Raw genomic sequence first — 21,267 nt, forward strand, 5'->3', positions numbered from 1 at the left:
GTATTTACGTTAGATTTTCTTAAGTAAGCCTTTCAACCGTGTGTGTTCGTTAAGGCAATTTTAATAAATTGTGTTCGGGCATTCAGCCGTTTTGTTTTCGAATGCTTTTAAGGGCATGTGTGATTAAGGGTTTTAGGAAAACAAAGTTTGTATGTTTTGTGCAACTGATAGTAATTGATTTTGGCTCCTTTCCACAACTATAACCTGATCCGCTCCGTCATGCGAACCCAGATTTCAACACTTTTGGAACACAATCGGCTTAAGCGTCATTTAGAGGCCGAACAATAATTTTATTCCAATAGTTTACGAGTCTCTAGAGTGGTAGTATTGTATTATCGGCACACGGATTTTTTTGTACCATTTTTAAATTTCATATAATGAGGTCTAATGTACATTTCGTGTTTTGATGTTACGTACAATGGGGTCGAACGTCACGTGCGTATCCAAAGAGATAGTGTTGCTGTAAAACTTCTTGTGGTGCCTGATGGTAACTACTAAAAAGCTAAACTCTTAGCAATAACGCCGTCTCACAGTGGTACAGACGATGTTCTGCTAGCCATGGGGCTCCAACTACTGATTGTAATCCATACCAAAGACGTTAACTAGAAAAAAATACAAAGGAACAGAGATCAACATCGGTAAATTGTTTTACGATGATACAGTTAGCACAAAATGGTCATTACAGTTGGAGCTGTAGCACGGATTGGACAGATATAGTAGAAAGAGAGAATCACGACTTTTTTAAAAGAAGCATCTAGTATCTTCAGTAAGTGCTCTGTCGTAACGTGTGCCGTCACCTGCAGCGTAGACCGACATTTCGTAAGACATCCACATCTAAATTTGCATCTATACTTGGCAAGCCGCTTTGAGGTGCGTACGTTACTTTCCTTTTCCGTTCGAAAACGACTCGTGGAAGAATGGTAACCCTACGGTTGAGCTATAGTTTCTCGTACTATTCTCGTGGTCATTTCCAAAGTCATGTGTAAGAGGAAGTAATATGTTGCCCGACTGTTACTGGAATGTATGTTTCTGAAATTCCAATAGCAAACATGTCCTTGACGCACGACGCATGATTGTAGCGTTTGCCACTGGAGTTTGTCCAGCTCCTCTGTTACTCTCTCGCATTTGTTCAGCCATCCCGTGACAAAAAGTGTTTGCCGTTCGTTGGATATTCGCCGTTTTTTCTATTAATTCAGCCTATTAAGGGCTCTGGACAGATGAAAAATACTCAATAATCGATCGAACAAGTGATTTTCAGACCAATTCCTTCATGGATGAACTACATTTCCGCCACGCGGGATTAGCCGAGCGGTCTCAGGCGCTGCAGGCATGGACTGTGTGGCTGGTCCCGGGGGAGGTTCGAGTCCTCCCTCGGGCATGGGGGTATGTGTTTGTCCTTAGGATAATTTAGGTTAAGTAGTGTGTAAGATTAGGGACTGATGACCTTAGCAGTTAAGTCCCATAAGATTTCACACTCATTTGAACATTTTTGAACTACATTTCCTTAACATTCGATCAGTGAGTCTCAGCCTAACATCTACTTTTCCTGCAATCCGCTCTGTGTGATCATTCAACTTTTTATCTCACTAGGACGTTTACTCCTAGACTAGATAATTAACAGTATTGACTCATCCAAGACCTTTAAAATAACAGTGTAATCAAAAAATAATGGATATATGCATGGTAGATTACAAGCATTTACATTGAGTAGAATGAACAGTTTAATGAGTACGGAATATAGATTGAGAGTACACAGGAGAAAGACGAAAGAAATGAGAAATAGCGGAATGAGAACAGCGAGGAACTTAACATCATAATTGTTGATCATGAAGTAGACGAAGTGAAGGAATTCTTCTACCTACGCAGCAAACAATCCATGATGGACGAAGCAAGGAGGGTATAAATAGCAGACCAGCACTGGCAAAAAGAGCATTCCTGGCCAAGAGAAGGGTACTGGTATCAAACACAAGTCTTACTTTGAAGAAGAAATTTCTGAGAAAGTACGTTTGGAGCACTGCATTGTATCGTAGTAACACATGGAGTGTGGGAAAACCGTAACAGAAGAGAACATTTGCATTTGAGATGTAATGCTACAGAAGAATGTTGAAAATTTGCTGGGCTGTTAATGTAAGTGATCAGGAGGTTTTCCGTAGTATCGGCGAGGAATGGAATCCAAGGAGAACAGTGACAAGATGAAAGGACAGAACGACAGGACATCTGTTGAGACATCAGGGTATAACTTTTATGATACTAGAGGGAGGTGTACAGGATAAAAACGTTACGGGATGACAGAGACTGGGATACATCCGGCAAATAATTGAGGAAGTAGGTTGCAAGTGCTACTCTGAGATTAAAAGCATCGCACATGGCAGGAATTCGTGGCCGGACATATCAAACCAGTCACAAGACTGACGACTCAAACAAACAAACAAACAAACAAAACAGCCCAGCAGTCATTTCATGTATCAATGAACTTGTGACATCAGTACAGCTGAATCAAAAGGAGGCCTTTCCTACAGTTTCCGACTAAGTTAGAAACGTTGCATGTAAAGTGAAATTCTGACAATGCAGATTACAATGTTTCAAAATTTTACTATAGTTGTGAGATACCATTCAGCGAATTTTTTTGTATACAGGGTGTTAAAAAAAGGTACGGCCAAACTTTTCAGGAAACATTCCTCACACACAAATAAAGAAAAGATGTTACGTGGACATGTGTCCGGAAACGCTTAATTTCCACGTTAGAGCTCATTTTAGTTTCGTCGTCCACCTACGCTCAATGGAGCACGTTATCATGATTTCATACGGGATACTCTACCTGTGCTGCTAGAACATGTGCCTTTACAAGTAGGACACAACATGTGGTTCACGCACGATGGAGCTCCTGCACATTTCAATCGAAGTGTTTGTACGCTTCTCAACAACAGATTCGGTGACCGACGGATTGGTAGAGGGGGATCAATTCAATGGCCTCCACGCTCTCCTGACCTCAACCCTCTTGACTTTCATTTATGGGGCATTTGAAAGCTCTTGTCTACGCAACCCCGGTACCAAATGTAGAGAATCTTCGTGCTCGTATTACGGACGGCTCTGATACAATACGCCATTCTCCAGGGCTGCATCAGCGCATCAGGGATTCCATGCGACGGAGGGTGGATGCATGTATCCTCGCTAAAGGAGGACATTTTGAACATTTCCTATAACAAAGTGTTTGAAGTCACGCTGGTACGTTCTGTTGCTGTGTGTTTCTATTCCATGAGTAATGTGAGTTGAAGAGAAGTAGTACAATGAACTCTAACAGGGAAAGTAAGCGTTTCCGGACACATGTCCACTTAACATATTTTCTTTCTTTGTGTGTGAGGAACGATTCCTGGAAGTTTGGCCGTATCTCTATGTAACACCCTGTATAGCTTATCCGATCCGGCAGCGCGTCTAGCAAATAGGAAGAGAAATGTGCATAGAAACGTGTAACGACTGAGTACAATAATAAGCATTGTCGTGATGAAAATTTGTACCACGATATTGTCGCGGCAGAAGTACAACGTGACGATGCAGGAAGTGCGTGATGTAGCATTGTTCCGTCACGGTTCCCACAAACACTTCAAGCTGTAACCTTAAGTCTTACTCTTTGTCTTCCGTATTGCCGCCTGGAAGTGGAAAATGTCCGAAATAAATATCTTCTAGCGTGTAAATACACGAAGTGAGAAAAAGCCCAAAATCCAAGAAACTGAGGTAATAGGGCTAGTCCTATCTGCGATGCAACAAAATCAAAGAAAATACCATGTTCATTGTGTAAGGAGTGATACTATTCTATTAGCCGGCCGCGGTGGTCTAGTGGTTCTAGGCGCGCAGTCCGGAACCGCGGGACTGCTACGGTCGCAGGTTCGAATCCTGCTTCGGGCATGGATGTATGTGATGTCCTTAGGTTAGTTACGTTTAAGTAGTTCTAAGTTCTAGGGGACTGATGACCACAGATGTTAAGTCCCATAGTGCTCAGAGCCACTTACTATTCTATTAACAATTACTTCTGTTCGAGTCCTTGGAAGAATAAGAAGCAAACTTGTTCGGTAATGTTTTATTTCGTGTATAAAAGGTTCTGTGCGTAAAAATGTCTGTTTGCTATCTAAGATTATATTTATCGTTCGTTAACATAAATGATTTTATTCAATGTTCGTATATGTGTAAAGAACCTTTCCTACGAGTTATCTGCCATTTTGATTGTAGCAGATGTACGTTAATTGTTGGCAGCCATTGCTGCAACTCTCTCTAAATTCACTTAAAGCTGGGCGTCACGCCCACATATTCACTAAAAACTGGCTTCATTTATCAAGAGCAGTAAAATTTGCAAGTAATACAAGCACATATGATCAAAATTTTAAATTATTTCAGGTAAAGAAGAACGCAGCCAGCTGCGTGTGTTAAACAACGACGCAGGTCTTTTTTTTTTTACTGTTTTCAGCTACTTATGTTTTCTAGGTCATCAGCAGCCGTACGTGCAGAAACTACATTTACCCTGAAAATAAGACAGCTCATGTTCTCCTATTTAAACTGCTACTTAAGAGAATAGTCGTCACTCTCTTATGAAACTAACCACATCTTTAAGCAAATATTAATTATTGTGAGACATTCGACTTTAACTACGTGTACTATTACGTATAATCCAACTAATATGAACGTCGTGTCAATATTTAAGAGCTTGCGTAGCAAAGATTTAAGGAATAACAATAACCATTCTACTTTCTATTTTTCATCATTTTTAGGGAAATTAAAGTACAACATTTTCTCCGCTTTATTCATCACATACATTTTTATTACATTAGGGTTTATTACATTTCCGACACCTTGACGCAGTCAGTAACTCTGCTGAGTCTCTACTAAACACTGGAAGAAGAGAACTTCTCCCCAGATCAGCAATAGTCGTCATCCGTGGTACTGCAGAAGCGGTATTCATCGCTCAACACAGTGCACACGGCACTATACGTATAGAGTATTAATTCGATAGTCCAGCTGCTGTTAGTTTTCGATCAATAACACAATGACACAGAAAGTTATATTGAGTTCATAACTTGTATTCAGAAGGGTAGGCACATACCGGGCCATTTTCACCTGCGAATGTCCCAAAAATCTGGATACTGCACGACTGGGTAAGCCGGAATAATAGACACCCAAAGTGAGGCCCCTTTCAAACACTGCAGATGCTGACAACTCTGTCTTGCACAGTGATCAACATCTGACGCAGTTCACGCCACTCGTACAGAATATTTCCGTAAGAATGACCAAAACTTTAACAGGACATAAAGGATGCTCCACTGAACAATTTGAGACAGGGAACCAGAGGTCGGAGAAGCCAGCTTAAGGAGGTGAAAGGAATAAAATCTCGTTACTGTGTATTTTTTTTATTTACATCAGTTACAGTTAACTGCAAATAGCATCACTGACACAATGAAGCTGTCGTTTGTACTTTATCTAACAAAATGTTCTTCTAATCCATATGTGGCATACAGCAAACCAGTGCTTAACAGTATTGGTTTAAAACAGCCTTGGTTGCAATTTTTTTTTATTTTTAAACGACGCGTTTCGCCTTATTTAAGCATCTTGAGGTTATCTTTTCTAGATGGACGCGAGAGGCACCAAGATCTGCATAACGCTTTCATGTTCACAGCAGTGAGTAACAGAGTAAGATGGGGGCCCAGGTAGTAACGGGAACGCGTTATGCAGATCTTGGTGCCTCTCGCGTCCATCTAGAAAAGATAACCTGAAGATGCCTAAATAAGTCGAAACGCGTCGTTGAAAAATAAAAAAAAATAGAATTGCAACGAAGACTGATTTTAGCCAATACTATCAAAATGTGTTGTGGGTGATACGGTTATAGTTGTTCTTCGAGTACTCGCCACACACTAGAATGCGCGGCGCCCATCCCCTTTCAGCATGACGAATACTTGTAGTGGGGTCCATTGCAACAAGTTCTAGCAGTAACTTACATGTAAATAAGCAGCACAATACGTGAAAACTTGTGTCCGTATTAATCGTAAATAATCTGGAAAACAGTAATGCTAGACGAAACGGTAGACAAGTTTACTTCGACAACTCCTTAAGCTGACTTCTCCGGCCCCAGGTTACCTACCTCAAATTGTTCAGTGGAGCATTCTCCATGTCCTATCACTTTTGCACGCCCTTAGGGAACACGGTGTATATTCTACCACACGGGACAACAACACTAAATACAGAAAACAGTAGTGCACTATGACGGCCGTTCTATTCTTCACAGAGAGTTAAGACACCAGTCGACGGTGTGAGCAGGTAGACGTTACAGTGAGATCTGTTGGGTGGTTCGCTTTCTTTGTCAGGCGGTATTCCTTAGCACATTTTCTGGCATAATAACCTAACACCATCTCGTTCGATTCGTAGAGGAAGTGCAAATTTTCTTTAGGACGTGCTCTGAGCCCCGAACGATTTTCTGCAAAAAGTGAGCCCGTTATTCTCGATTTGGGAGATAGCTGCGACTAAATGTCCTCGACCGGAGAGCAGAAGATGACCTGTCGTAATTAAATGCTCCCGCAAGGCGGTCTGGGTGGGATCATAACTCGCAATACCCACAGACTTTGCCTTCTAGTTCCACTGCGAAGAAAAAAAAGGGGGAAGAAAATGGGCGGAGCCTCGTTTCCATTCGGCGGCAGAGCGTCTGCCAGATACGGCTCGATATTGCAAGTATCGACTGCTGCTAACGACGTTCTGAATATTGCCGCCGCCGCCGCCATCTCGCGTCCCTCATTAGTATTCCGGCCTCCCGCCAGCCGAGGTGATCGCGTCACGTGATCTGCCCTCCGCCGCTGTCGCGAAACCGTCTCCTCCTCGCAAAAGTCCTCTCCAGTTCCTCTCTACCCCTCCCGTGCCTCCTCCCACTTCTCCGCGCTGCGACCGCCCCGTCGATAGAAGTTTCCTCCTTTGCCGGGGAAAGGAGCCACGGGGGAAAATATGTGAGGAGAGCAAAGAAATCTGTTACAGACATTTATCTTGATTTGAGTGTCTGGGCGCTGGGGAAGGGGCGGCGCGCTCGGGCGTCTGCGGCCACTGGAGAGGCGACGAAGGGCGGTTTTTGCGACAAGCGCAGCAAACGGCCTCGGAGGGGAGCAAACGGGACATAAAATGCGGGTTTTAAGGGGATGGCGCGCAGGGTTTATAATGTGTGAAGCGGGCGGGTGGAGGGATCGGCTGTTCCGTTCCTCGTGTGTTTGCAGTGATCCGTGCGCTGCTCAGGGAGCCAGCAGTTTGTCTGTGCTGATCGCCGCCACCTGGAACGTGCCTGCCCTGGACGCTTGCAGGGTGACAATTATTAAACTATAAGGGAAAAAAAGGAGCTTTGCTATTTGGGGAGCAAAATAAGTGATGATGGTCGAAGTAGAGAGGATATAAAATGTAGACTGGCAATGGCAAGGAAAGCGTTTCTGAAAAAGAGAAATTTGTTAACATAGATTATAGATTTAAGTGTCAGGAAGTCGTTTCTGAGAGTATTTGTATGCAATGTAACCATGTATGGAAGTGAGACATAGAAGCTTTCGAAATGTGATGCTACAGAAGAATGCTGAATATTAGATGGGAGGTATAACTAAGGAGGAGGTATTGAATAGGGTTGGGGAGAAGAGCCGTTCGTGGCACAACTTGAAGAAGGGATCGGTTGGTAGGACACTTTCTGAGGCATCAAGGGATCACCACTTTAGTTTTGGAGGGCAGCGTGGAGGGTAAAAATCGTAGAGGGAGACCAAGAGATGAATACACTAATGATTCAGAAGGATGTAGCCTGCAGTAGGTACTGGGAGATGAAGGAGCTTGCACAGGATAGAGTAGCATGGAGAGGTGCATTAAACCAGTCTCAGGACTGAAGAGGAAACAACAACAACAAGGCAAAAATGTAAATTAGTTACAAACTAAGGCTTGCACATACTTTATTCAACCTATAAACGTCACTACAGGTATTCGGATTTAGGTTACGACATGTGCGATATGCCTGCCATCAGTCGCGATCATGTGGTGCAGACCAGTAGTGAAATTCTGCATGTTCCGCTGAAGTGTAGGAACACTGATCCCATCGATGACCTCCTGAATACCTGTTATCAGCTCAGCAACGGTTTTGGGGTTATTGGTGTACATCTTGTCTTTAATATAGCCCCACAAAAGGGGGCCTCTGGGTACCCCAGAGGAGAACGCGGTCCGCAAAGTAGTCCTCCAGGACATCAAACACTCTCCTGCTTCAGTGAGGTCTAGCTCCTGGAACGGTACTTTCGCGTTCTCGTCAATACGGTAGCAGAACGTTTAAGTTCTACCACTGTAAAGACGGAAGATCCGCGATTCGGAATGTCAGAACTGTGTAGTAAGTAGCGGCAGGAACACCACCACAAAATCACGCAGCACTAACACTCCAAACCATCGACTCTCGGTGAGAGATTTTAACCATGTTCAACCTAATGGTAAAGTATCGAACTATTTCTCTCCGAATCATACAGCTTGTGGGAAAAGCAGTGAGAATAATTACTTTTGGAAACCTTTAGTCAGACAAAGCCTGTTATAACAATAAACTGTTTCGCTTAATAAAACGGCCGCCCGCCCAAATCGGGCTCAGTGTCTGCACAAAAAGATGAAGTCAATTTACGACACTGAATAAATGACTACTTTCACTTACTACGTAATTGAAACACAACCACTTAATTTCCATATACTACGGCCACTTGGCAGTAAGTACTATTAATGCCACTTTCTGTTACTTATGGAATTTATCAAAATCAAAAATGGTTCAAATGGCTCTGAGCACTACGCGACTTAACTTCTGAGGTCATCAGTCGCCTAGAACTTAGAACTAATTAAACCTAACTAACATAAGGACATCAAAAACATCCATGCCCGAGGCAGGATTCGAACCTGCGACCGTAGCGCTCGCTCGGCTCCTGACTGTTGCGCCTCGAACGGCCTGGAATTTATCACTATACTTCAGAAATTATTTAAAGAAGACACACATATGTTTCAACAAGGATACAAAAAAAAATAACTTATGGCTATCATTCATATGACCAAAACTATAAAACGACTAAATTTCATTTATTTAGGACTGTTATTTGTTGATGCTTTACTACCGCCAATATTTGTCTGGCATTCTTTGACATGGAGAAGCAACACGAACAATTACTGTTAAGATTGTTGCAGTTAAACAATTATGTTACTTTACTTTCAGAAATCCTCATGATTACGCAAAGCGGTGGCTCTTAAACTGACTCGTGCTAACTTTAGTATTTAATAATGATTTTCAAAATTTACTACCAAAACAGTACTACTGCCAGTAATTTACTATTATTCAAGCTTCAATAAACATCAAGATACTCAGAAAAAATTCGTTTAGGTAAGGACCCTACTGAGGTAAATGAAACAGGAAAATTACAATTAAACACAAAGGTACATTTAACACTTATATTCCACTGGTTGAAGATGGATGGTTCATACTGTGATACACTTCTAAATAAAGTACTTTGCCTGTTACTGATGTCGAAGGTGGCGTGAGCCGGTGCTGCATAGTAACACTGCGCAGGTACGGCTCTTGATATACATAGCTCTGCCTTCCTCTTGGTGGCGACGATAAAATTGCAAATTTCTGTGCTATTAATTTATTGTCGTATTGATCCAATCATGTAGAACACGTCCCAGGCCAAAATCCAGTCTTGCAGTTAAATTCGGGCCTCTAGTACTTGACCAACACAATGCGTGTTCACCACTGCAGGGCAGCTATCGACTGCCTGAGCCACTTGCGCGCCAATTCTCACTCGCGGGCCGTACCACCTTTTCCATTCCACCACAGAACGGAGTTCCGTTCTACCTGTAATCCCTACACCTTTTCAGTTTACATTTCTACCTACAAAAATCCTAAGTATGAACCATTTACAATTGCATGACAGCATATACATTAAAATTGACATAATTAATTACAGTTGTACTTGAAATATTACATAATTATTTACAAAATATGTTTCAATAATTTATACCACCTACGTCAAAGAGGTTATTTTAAACAGATAAATTACACTTAACAAAAGCTTACTCTCGTTATAGTATTTGCATAATTTTTCAAAATTATTAAGGAACAAAAAAAAAGTTTTAATATACAGATTAATGGCAGTTTTATATTTACAATAGCATTCCACTCCGTCTTCAATGAACCACATCTTGTCGAAATCAGGATCACTTTGGATAATGGGGATGAAATCATCTTCCACAACCTTCAAATGCCGTTCGATAGTAACCCTGTTATCAAGGAATATCGTACCGATTATTCCTTGACTGGACATTGAACACTACGCAGTCACCTGTTGAGGGTGAAGAGACTTGTCGATCGCGAAATACGGATTTCCAGTCCCCCAAATGCGATAGTTTTGCTTATTGTCGAACCCATTCAAATGTGGACTTCGTCGCTAAACTAAACCATACTAATTCCCAACATGCCCCTCGGCGAACCGTGTAGTTTTAACGTTCTAACGCAAGAAGTTATCCCGATTTCATTTCGTGTAGCTCAATAATTGTCACCCTGTACAAATCATTTGGATAAGAGACTTGGAGCCTTAGCAGGCCAGATCCAAAGTATCTGTCACAAGTGTGTAGCAATCCGTTATGGTGATTAGGCCTACAACGTGCGATTAACAATTATTTATTTTTTGTTGTCTTGAATTTGGAGTCCACGTCAGTGTAACTATGAAAATTGAGAAATCCTCAACATTCGTGGATATTTTCACCAATTCGCCTCGTTGCCAAGTCTTGAACTGTAGGTCCACAGCTTGGGACCTTTTGATTTCTGGTGTGGTCACGAAGTTTCATATGTTTCATTATTTACACTTCCAAAAAAAAGAAACACTTGCTAACACTGACATTATTGGTAAATTCAAGATGGCCAAAACCACTCTTGTTAACATAATAAACTGCCATACGAAGATGCTGACTGCTAGAGAAGTTACACATATTCCAAACACAGTGAGTCTACTTTTGTATCTACTGTACCTGTATATATTATAAAAATAGATGCATGTACACATGTGTATCTATTTGTATATTCCGATTCCCCTAAGCAATTAGATCGATTTCAATCAAACAAACATCGCATATTGTCTGGAAAGAAGCACTGTCGGGATAAAAACCACTAATTCCCTTTCGGGGTTATCAGATAAGGAAGAGCAGATGATAGCCAGAGGGATGGAGGAGGAGAAGGTGGAGGGAGAGGGCAGATGAGTAGTAGAGAGGAGGGAGGTGGACAGAGAGTGGGGAGGGGAGGAGATGACAATAGGGGAGGTGGAGTTGGACAGACAGAGGCGACAGGAGTAGGTGGGCAGGAATAGGAGGAGATGAAAAGAGGGAAGGAGATGGTCAGATAGAAAGAGGAGGAGTGGATGAACAGATGGAGGGAAAGGAGGAGATGAGAAGAAGATAGAGTGAGTGAGGAGGAGATAGACAGAGACTAGGGGAGAGGAGATGGACAGAGAGAAGGGGAGGAGGAGAAAGAGGGGAGGAAGGAGTAGAGGGAGAAGGTAGATAAGAGAAGAGATTTTTTCCTGATTATTTTGATGGAATCGTAACTAACATCTATCATCTTGGATTTAGTTGATGTGGAATACTCTAAGGATACGAAGTGCTTATTTGTGCTGCTCAGTTGTTCAACCAGGCAGCGAGAATGAGCACTGCAAAGTGCTTCTTTTTTCTTTTCAAACTTCTTTCGATATGAAATATCATGCCACACAGATAAGTACCATAAACAAATTTAACATACACTCCGTGATCGTACGGTGTAAGCCAGCAGAGACTGAGATATATACGTGTGCAATATATGACATATGCGTACATGGGCGAAGCCGCAGGTAAAAAGCTAATATATGTGTAATTTCTGTTGAAGGCCAGGTTACTGTACAGTTCAGTGGTTCATAATCTACGAACGAAGCAGTATTACAGATTAAGGTCCCTCCGAAAACGATGTCGTTAAAGACGGGCACAATCCCCCATCAGAGGAATGGGGAAAGAAATCAGCATAGTTTCTTTCGAAGGAACCGTTCCATATTGAGGAACACCTGGAAGAATACTTTGCAGGACAAAGAAAAATTTCTGCATTTGGAGGTGAGAGGGAAAGGGGGGGAGGAAGCAGTGGTACAATAGAAAGAATGCAACATCAGTTCAATCCCCAGTGGGTTGAATGTGTCACATATATGACTGATCACCGTATCTCAAAGCGAGTGTATTGTCGGCCTAACAGAAAAAGTAGCCATCTTTAAGGTGAGATTAAGAGGTGCAAATACACCCTCGCAGCTAGGCTAAAGCAGTGTAACATCATCACACGTCTCGGAAACGTCTACATTTGACCGCCAACCACAGATAATAGTGGTCCACCAAGAGTTAGGAATTAAGACGTTACGCTGCAGTGGTAAGGTGCTCGAAACATAGCGACTGGCAATGCAACACCTTACGATACAGTGATCAGCTACCCTGATACTCATTTAGTAAAGATGCCAAGCTTCTGGATGACGATTTAGACCTGGCGTTAGCCAACTCAAATCTATCTTCACATTCTCATGTTTCTCACACGAGATTTACAGGAAATTCAAAATGAATATAGCGATTGCAACGGTTATAACTATTTAAAGAATAGCAATACATTTTACATAGCATGTAAAAGGAAGTTAAATATTTTGATCGTTGTGCAAGCGCAGTGAATAGGAAACATGTGAGTGATAGCATAAATATCGTGCGATCCATTTTGCTTCACTTAGTTGTTCCGATAAACATCTAGTTGACCATGTTTGAGTAATGGTTGATGCCATAGCTTGGTTCAGATTACATTTTTCAGCAATATGGAGAAGATTCACATTCTTGTCAGTCAGCTTCTTGCAAACCATGGATTTGTCATACTGGACATGATGACGCTGCGTCCTGTTCTTGATTACATCGGTTCCTTGATCTGTCACTCATGCGTTTCTTTTTATGAGATTATAAAACAGACTTTATGTATGTGCCTCCTTCGCCGAAAACTACTATTCTACATCTGAAAATGTGCAATTCAAATGCCAGGAAATTGAACTTTCGTTTAGAAATTATACAACTCTTTTGTATCTATCGCTGTCCATTAAATAGTTACACCTTTATTACTCGCTGTATTCATTTTGAATTGCTTTATGTGGTGAAGCCCGCAAAATAGTTGTACAATCTTTCTCGAACCGGCTTCTGTAAATGTACCCAAAAGGTTTCGAGAGAACACTGACCCGTCTTCCAAAGATTCTTACACTTTAGCAAGGTTTTACCCGATTTATTACGAATACGAGTCCACTAGCATCTTGTTTGCAGTTTGCAGTTTGCTGTACGGGTGAAAAGCAATTTCGTAGAACTCTTGCAGCGGGCGCGACACTATACCAGAATCTTCCGGAGACCAGTGGGGGCACCGCTACGGGTTGCAAGGCAGACCACTGAGCATCGCAGGTGGCAGCACATCAGAGGGAACCAAGAAGTGCCATCGACTAAAAATTTTACCAGTGATCTTATAATCAGATATTACTGGTTTATTGCTTTTCTTTTGTTTATTACATTTGTTTATTATTTATTAAACCACATCTGATTAGGGCCATTAGGCACTCTCTTACATGAGACCAGAGTTTCAGACGTACATTATCTATTACATCATGGTTAAATAAGAAGTAACTTTAATACGACAACTAGTAAAATAAAATGATCTGAGTGTCTGCAGTGGCAGTATGAGTAAATTATACTGACTATGAACTAAAAAAGTTAATACCGGTATAAATTACATTACTCCAGCTGCTGCAACTATTAGCGATAATAGCAATAATAATAGCAGTGATTAATAGTCAATAACGATTAATAATCATTAATAACATTAATGATAGTGGTAGATATAAGAAGAATTTATGGATATAAAAATATATAAGAAGAATTTATTGGTACAAAAATAGATGCTATCTGATACAATGAGGTCTGGAAAGTAAGAAATTTTAGGAGACTGCATCGGCTAAGGACACTGGTAAATAAGTAAGGTCACGTTGGAAAGAGGGATGTATAAGGGTAACGAGTGCGTGCGGGGACACTGGTAATCTTAACTTTGGGTTAATAGGTTTGTTATTACCTGTCTTCTGAAATTGGATATGTTATTTAGTTCTCTAATACAATCCTGGAAATGGAAAAAAGAACACATTGACACGGGTGTGTCAGACCCACCATACTTGCTCCGGACATTGCGAGAGGGCTGTACAAGCAATGATCACACGCAAGGCACAGCGGACACACCAGGAACCGCGGTGTTGGCCGTCGAATGGCGCTAGCTGCGCAGCATTTGTGCACCGCCGCCGTCAGTGTCAGCCAGTTTGCCTTGGCATACGGAGCTCCATCGCACTCTTTAACACTGGTAGCATGCCGCGACAGCGTGGACGTGAACCGTATGTGCAGTTGACGGACTTTGGGCGAGGGCGTATAGTGGGCATGCGGGAGGCCCGGTGGACGTACCGCCGAATTGCTCAACACGTGGGGCGTGAGGTCTCCACAGTACATCGATGTTGTCGCCAGTGGTCGGCGGAAGGTGCATGTGCCCGTCGACCTGGTACCGGACCGCAGAGACGCACGGATGCACGCCAATACCGTAGGATCCTACGCAGTGCCGTAGGGGACCGCACCGCCACTTCCCAGCAAATTAGGGACACTGTTGCTCCTGGGGTATCGGCGAGGACCATTCGCAACCGTCTCCATGAAGCTGGGCTACGGTCCCGCACACCGTTAGGCCGTCTTCCGCTCACGCCCCAACATCGTGCAGCCCGACTCCAGTGGTGTCGCGACAGGCGTGAATGGAGGGACGAATGGAGACGTGTCGTCTTCAGCGATGAGAGTCGCTTCTGCCTTGGTGCCAATGATGGTCGTATGCGTGTTTGGCGCCGTGCACGTGAGCGCCACAATCAGGACTGCATACGACCGAGGCACACAGGGCCAACACCCGGCATCATGGTGTGGGGAGCGATCTCCTACACTGGCCGTACACCTCTGGTGATCGTCGAGGGGACACTGAATAGTGCACGGTACATCCAAACCGTCATCGAACCCATCGTTCTACCATTCCTAGACCGGCAAGGGAACTTGCTGTTCCAACAGGACAATGCACGTCTGCATGTATCCCGTGCCACCCAACGTGCTCTTGAAGGTGTAAGTCAACTACCCTGGCCAGCAAGATCTCCGGATCTGTCCCCCATTGAGCATGTTTGGGACTGGATGAAGCGTCGTCTCCCGCGCTCTGCACGTCCAGCACGAACGCTGGTCCAACTGAGGCGCCAGATGGAAATGGCTCTGTTGCCTGTGTCTAAGTGCCTGTGGTTCTGTCAGTCTGATCATGTGATGTATCTGACCCCAGGAATGTGTCAATAAAGTTTCCCCTTCCTGGGACAATGAATTCACGGTGTTCTTATTTCAATTTCCAGGAATGTATAATGCGGGAGGTTGTTCCAGAGTCCGATTCTTGCTACTAAGAAGTTCTAGACGCTGGCTGAACGATGGAGTGCGAAAAAAAATGGTTTTCCTCTGGTGGAAGCGGGTATTTCTGCCGTGTTGTTCTGACAAGACTGTTAAGGTCGGGAAGACATATGAGGGACAGTGTTCACCGATAACGTGGTAGAGAAGACAGAGAGTATGTAAATCTCTGCACTTGTCTCCACATAACCATGGCTGGTGAAATGTGAACAAAGAGTCGAACATCACAGATATGTCGAACTGAAGCATTCACAACCAGTTCGAGGCACTGTCAGCTTTCCTGAGAAAGGTCTTGCGTGATAACATCACTATAATCAATAACTGGAGGTATAAGTTTTTGTACAATCTGGTTTTCGGGTCAAGAAGGAAGAGCTTTTTATATTACTTTAGGGCATAAAGAGAAACTAGTGCTTTCTTGCACGTAACAGTTGCGTAGACAGTTCAATTTAGATTTTCAACTATTATTATTTCTAACCTCTTTGCTGAAGGAGATGAGTTGATATTTATCCTATTTGCGGTTATAGATGGTAGGGATTCCCCATATATTCCGGGCCAATGAGACTAGAATGACCAACCAGCACCTCTTGAATTTTGGATGGACTGAACTTCAACACTATATTCTGCGTGATTTTGATAGTGCACACAAGTCGGAATTCAGGTTCTCCAAAGCCATCTTCAGGTTTATAGGTTATGCACACAAATACAAAGAGAGGTCATCAGTGTAAATATGTTATCTGCAATAGGACAAGATCGATGACACATCTTTTACGTCGATATTATCTAGCAGTAAGGCGCATTTGAAGCGCTTATTTCAATAGTGGTAGAAGTCCATTACCTCCACTTTTCTGTCTATAATGCTTCTGAAATTAATGAGCCAAACAAAGAGAGAGAAAGGTTCATCTCTAGCAAGAAGCCATATGCTTGAATATTTCTGGTATCTCAACTGCAGATTTTTCAGCGCTCATTTAACTTTAGGACTCTGTATCTCAATATGAACAAAAATGGACTTGTACCACTACTTAAATAAGCCTTTCATTTAAGAGAGTTGCCAACCAGCACACTAAGTGGAAGTCCTTTACTGTCTTATAATTGCAATTTGCTCTCTTTGCATTCAAGGGTTGAGCCATTGAAGAGGGCAATCGATCAAGGTTGGCATCAAGGTCTAGCCAGATCACTTGGACGAGCTTTCTTATTTTGTCCCTTTACTTTCAGTAGAAAACTAAAGCTCTCCGTGCGGGAAGCAAAGACTGTGTAAGGGTTAACGTGCCTCCACTAGACTTTAAAGCCCGCGAGAAATTCAAAGGCGCCACGGCTACAGCCGTGAATATCGCAACGTTGCTGACAGCGGGCCTGACACTACGCCAGGTTCCTCTAGAGACCAGGGGAAGCGCCGCGATGGCTTGCCAGGTGGTTGGTTGGTTGGCTGGTTGGTTTGGAGGAGGAGACAAACAGCGAGGTCATTTGTCCCATCGGATTAGCGAAGGATGGGGAAGGAAATCAACCGTGCCCTTTCAAAGAAACAATTCGGGCATTTGCATGAAGCGATTTAGGGACTCACGGAAAAGCTACATAGGACGGCCGGACGCGGGTTTAAACCGTCGTCCTCCGGAATGCGAGGCCAGTATACCAACTACACGCCATCTCGCTCGATGATGGCTTGCGAAGCAGACCACTGAGCATCGCAGAAGACCGGACATCAGATGGAACCAGGAAGTGCCATCGACCAAGCCGGCACTATGGATTTAACGCAACGTTCGCGTAGCTCGTGTGTATTTGCCGGCCGAGCAATGAAGTTACGGTACGCTCGTCTGTGTTTGCTAGTAAGCTGTCTGTCCGTTCGCTTCCTCGAGGGCACATTGTCTGTGTGTGTGTGGGGGGGGGGGGGGTTGGACGGGGGGGGGGGGGGAGCTTGTGTGAGGTTCTTTTGAGTCATACAGTGCTTCCATAAACTCTTGGTGCAAGATGTTGTTAATTATCTCCCCTATGTGATAGGCACTGTGCTCATAGGAAATTTCAGATTTATTTCTTTGTACATACGGTTCTATTCAGTGCTACAACGATTAATAATTACCAGGGGACACTTGCGAAACTTTCGTTCTTTAATAGTTCTGAATAACGACGTATTTGGAATAAGGATTGTGGTTGGGATATGGGTAGTTATGGGAACTAAGAAGAAACGTCTCTAAAAAGGAACGGAACGATGTGAAACAATTACCATGAATATACACTACGTGATCAAAAGTATCCAGACGCCCCCAAATATATACGTTTTTCATATTAGGTGCATTGTGCTGCCACCTACTGCCAGGTACTCCTTATCAGCGACCTTAGTGTTATCAGACATCGTGACAGAGCAGAATGGGGCTCTCCGCGGAACTCACGGACTTCGAACGTGGTCAGGTGATTGGGTGTCAGTTGTGTCATTCGTCTGTACGCGAGACTTCCACAATCCTAAACATCCCTAGATCCACTATTTCCGATGTGATAGTGAAGTGGAAACGTTTAGGAGCACGTACAGCACAAAAGCGTACAGGCCGACCTCGTCTGTTGACTGTCAGAGATCGCCGACAGTTGAAGAGGGTCTTAATGTTTTATAGGCTGACATCTATTCAGACCATCACACAGGAATTCCGGACTGCTTCATGTTCCACTGCAAGTACTGTGACAGGAGGCGGCAGGTGAGAAAACATGGATGTCATGGTCGAGCAGCTTTTCATAAGCCACACATCACCCTGGTAAGTGCAAACGACGCCTCGCTTGGTGTAATGAGCGTAAACATTGCACGATTGAAGAATGGAAAAACGTTGTGTGGAGTGACGGATCACGTACACAATGTGGCGATGTGATGGCGGGATGTGAGTATGGCGAATGCCCGGTGAACGTCATCTGCCAGCGTGTGTAGCGCCAACAATAAAATTCGGAGGCAGTGGTGTTATGGTGTGGTCGTGTTTTTCACGGAAGGGGTCTTGCACCTCTTTTTGTTTTGCGTGGCACTACCACAGCACAGGTCTACATTGATGTTTTAAGCACCTTCTTGCTTCCCGCTGTTGAAGAGCAAATCGAGGATAGCGATTGCATCTTTCAACACGATGGAGCACCTGTTCATAATGCACGGTCTGTGGCGGAGTGGTTACACGACAATAACAACACTGTAATGGACTGGCCTGCACAGAGTCCTTACCTGAATCCTATAGAACACCTTTGCAATGTTTTGGATCGCCAACTTCGTGCCAGGCCTCACCGACCGACATCGATACCTCACCTCAGTGCAACACTCCGTGAAGAATGGGCTGCAATTCCCCAAGAAACCTTCCAGCACCTGATTGAATGTATGCCTTTGACAGTGGAAGATGTCATCAAGGCTAAAGATGGGTCAACACAATATTGAATTCCAACATTACCGATGGAAGGTGCCATGAACTTGTGATCCATTTTCAACCAGGTGTCCGGATACTTTTGATCACATAGTGTATGGCTTATGTATTGACTCGTTCTCATAGCTAACATTCATAATTTGGCAACAAAAATTACCTTCATTCGTACAAAATTTATACATCAGTAATAATCATAGTAAAAAAAAGTATATTCTAGCTATTGTACAGTAAAATCAAAAAGAGTTGCCTTTTATTGGAATTTGAGTTTAAGAACAGCTGTATGCTTTCGACTCTTCTGCAGCAGTTTTTTCGACTGGCTGAATAAGGTCGTTTTTTTTTGCCGTAGTCTGGCTGAACGCTGTGTCATCCTTGTTGGCCAATGTGGTCACTCGAAGCGGTATAAATGGGCAGATTGTCAATATACAGCTTTCGCGGTTTTTCGATCTTGCGCCCGCTATTACTTGGGCAAGAAGCTCCTCATTTAGCCTCACGACGCTGAATGCACCGTGTTCGAGCCTTCCACCAAGCCGTGCGAATTGACGGCGCGGTCAGTTGCACCATGTCACAGATTGCGCCGTCTCTCCCGCCGAAGATTCGAGTCCTCACCTGGCCACGAGTGCGTGTGTTGTTCTTGGAATAAGTTAGTTTATGTTAGTTTAAGTGTTGTGTAAGTCTAGGGACCGATGACCTCAGCAGTTTGGTCCCTTAGGAATTAACACACACATCTCCCCACCAAGGAAAAGTCTCTGGTAACGTCGGAAATCGAACCGGACTCCCCCAAATATAGCAGTCAGCCGCACTGACCGCTCAGCTAAGGAGGGAAATAATTGGCTGCATACAATATCATCTGAGCCATGCTGCTTCGCCGCCTACTGGCGCGACTTAACGTTCTGACGCGCCGAGAGATGACGCGACTGCGCGCCTTTACGAGTTTTTCGGTGATCGCTGAATGGAGTGCAAGACCGGTGTCTCCGGGGAGAGGCAGAGGGGAAGAAAAGGCCGCTGGGGCACAAGGCAGTACCCATGTTGAAATATCGTATTGCCTTATACGCGGTAACCGTTACGGCGAAATGTTGATCAGTGGGGAACCTAGAGAGCTCGGTGTTTGGAGAGGTGTTTTTCTGGCACATTCCATTCATGTGCTAAGTGGATCAGCTCACCGCATTCCTGGCTGTTTAGCTTCATTGACGTGGAAGCCTCCTGCGAGAGTCTACAGTTTCCTGATGCATTTGGCGAGACGTTTAATAGCACGGTTGCTGATGCTGCGTCTTGTTTTGGGGCGGACTGCCTCTACCTTCCTCTTGAGTCGAATTGCTATCCGGTATTTTATTAACGTTACTGTGAGTGCATTTGTTTCAATGTAGCCTTAAGATTTTCCAATGGTAACTGTTGCCCATTAAGGCAGTTGTCACGCTAGCCAAATATTTTGTAAAACTTCCTCTACAAGTCGTAATCGGTGCCCTTCGCAGTGACACCTTGGTGTGTTTAAGGTTATTGTAATGAGATAAAGGTTTCGGGACACGTCATTTTTGTTTAATATTCTATTCTCCTGATATCATACGAGTTTCTGCTCATTTTTGCATAATTCTGGTTATTCATTTAACGTTTGTTCATGTTCTAATATGTTTTGATTTTAGTTAAGTTTTAGATGTGTGGCCTGGCGAGGTCATCAAGCTCTTTACCGACACCGTTAATGAAGGGAAATGCGTTAGCTGCACGCCATTGCCCGTCTGATTGTGGTGGTGGTGGTGGTGTTAGTGTTTAACGTCCCGTCGACAACGAGGTCATTAGAGACGGAGCGCAAGCTCGGGTTAGGGAAGGATTGGGAAGGAAATCAGCCGTGCCCTTTCAAAGGAACCAGCCCGGCATTTCCCTGAAACGATTTAGGGAAATCACGGAAAACCTAAATCAGGATGGCCGGAGGCGGGATTTGAACCGTCGTCCTCCCGAATGCGAGTCCAGTGTGCTAGCCACTGCGCCACCTCGCTCGGTCGTCTGATTGTGGGGTAACGTCTTGTTTGGCTTCTCTTATGTGACTGTATGCGTCTTGTGTCTTATGTTCATGAATCAACACCCAAAAATTCTGGGGGTTCTATTTGACGTTGCTCACTATCCCTCGAGACAAGCAATTGTAACTATTTTCCATTTAATCAGTTGGTGTTGCAAATTGTATTAAATATGGTTTCTCCGTTCTAGAGTTTTTACTGAATGATTTATTTAATACACAGTTTAATGGATACTCACATTCTTGGCGGGCAGTGAGCTGATTCAGTTCGTTTTAAAAAAATTGTCATCTAATTGCACCTAACTGAAGGGCTCAGGTGTATATTTATCTTGAGCTTCCTTTGCTAAAGGGCTA

The sequence above is a fragment of the Schistocerca gregaria genome, chromosome 6 (genome assembly GCF_023897955.1).
Source record: "Schistocerca gregaria isolate iqSchGreg1 chromosome 6, iqSchGreg1.2, whole genome shotgun sequence".
Classification (NCBI taxonomy): Eukaryota; Metazoa; Arthropoda; class Insecta; order Orthoptera; family Acrididae; genus Schistocerca; species Schistocerca gregaria.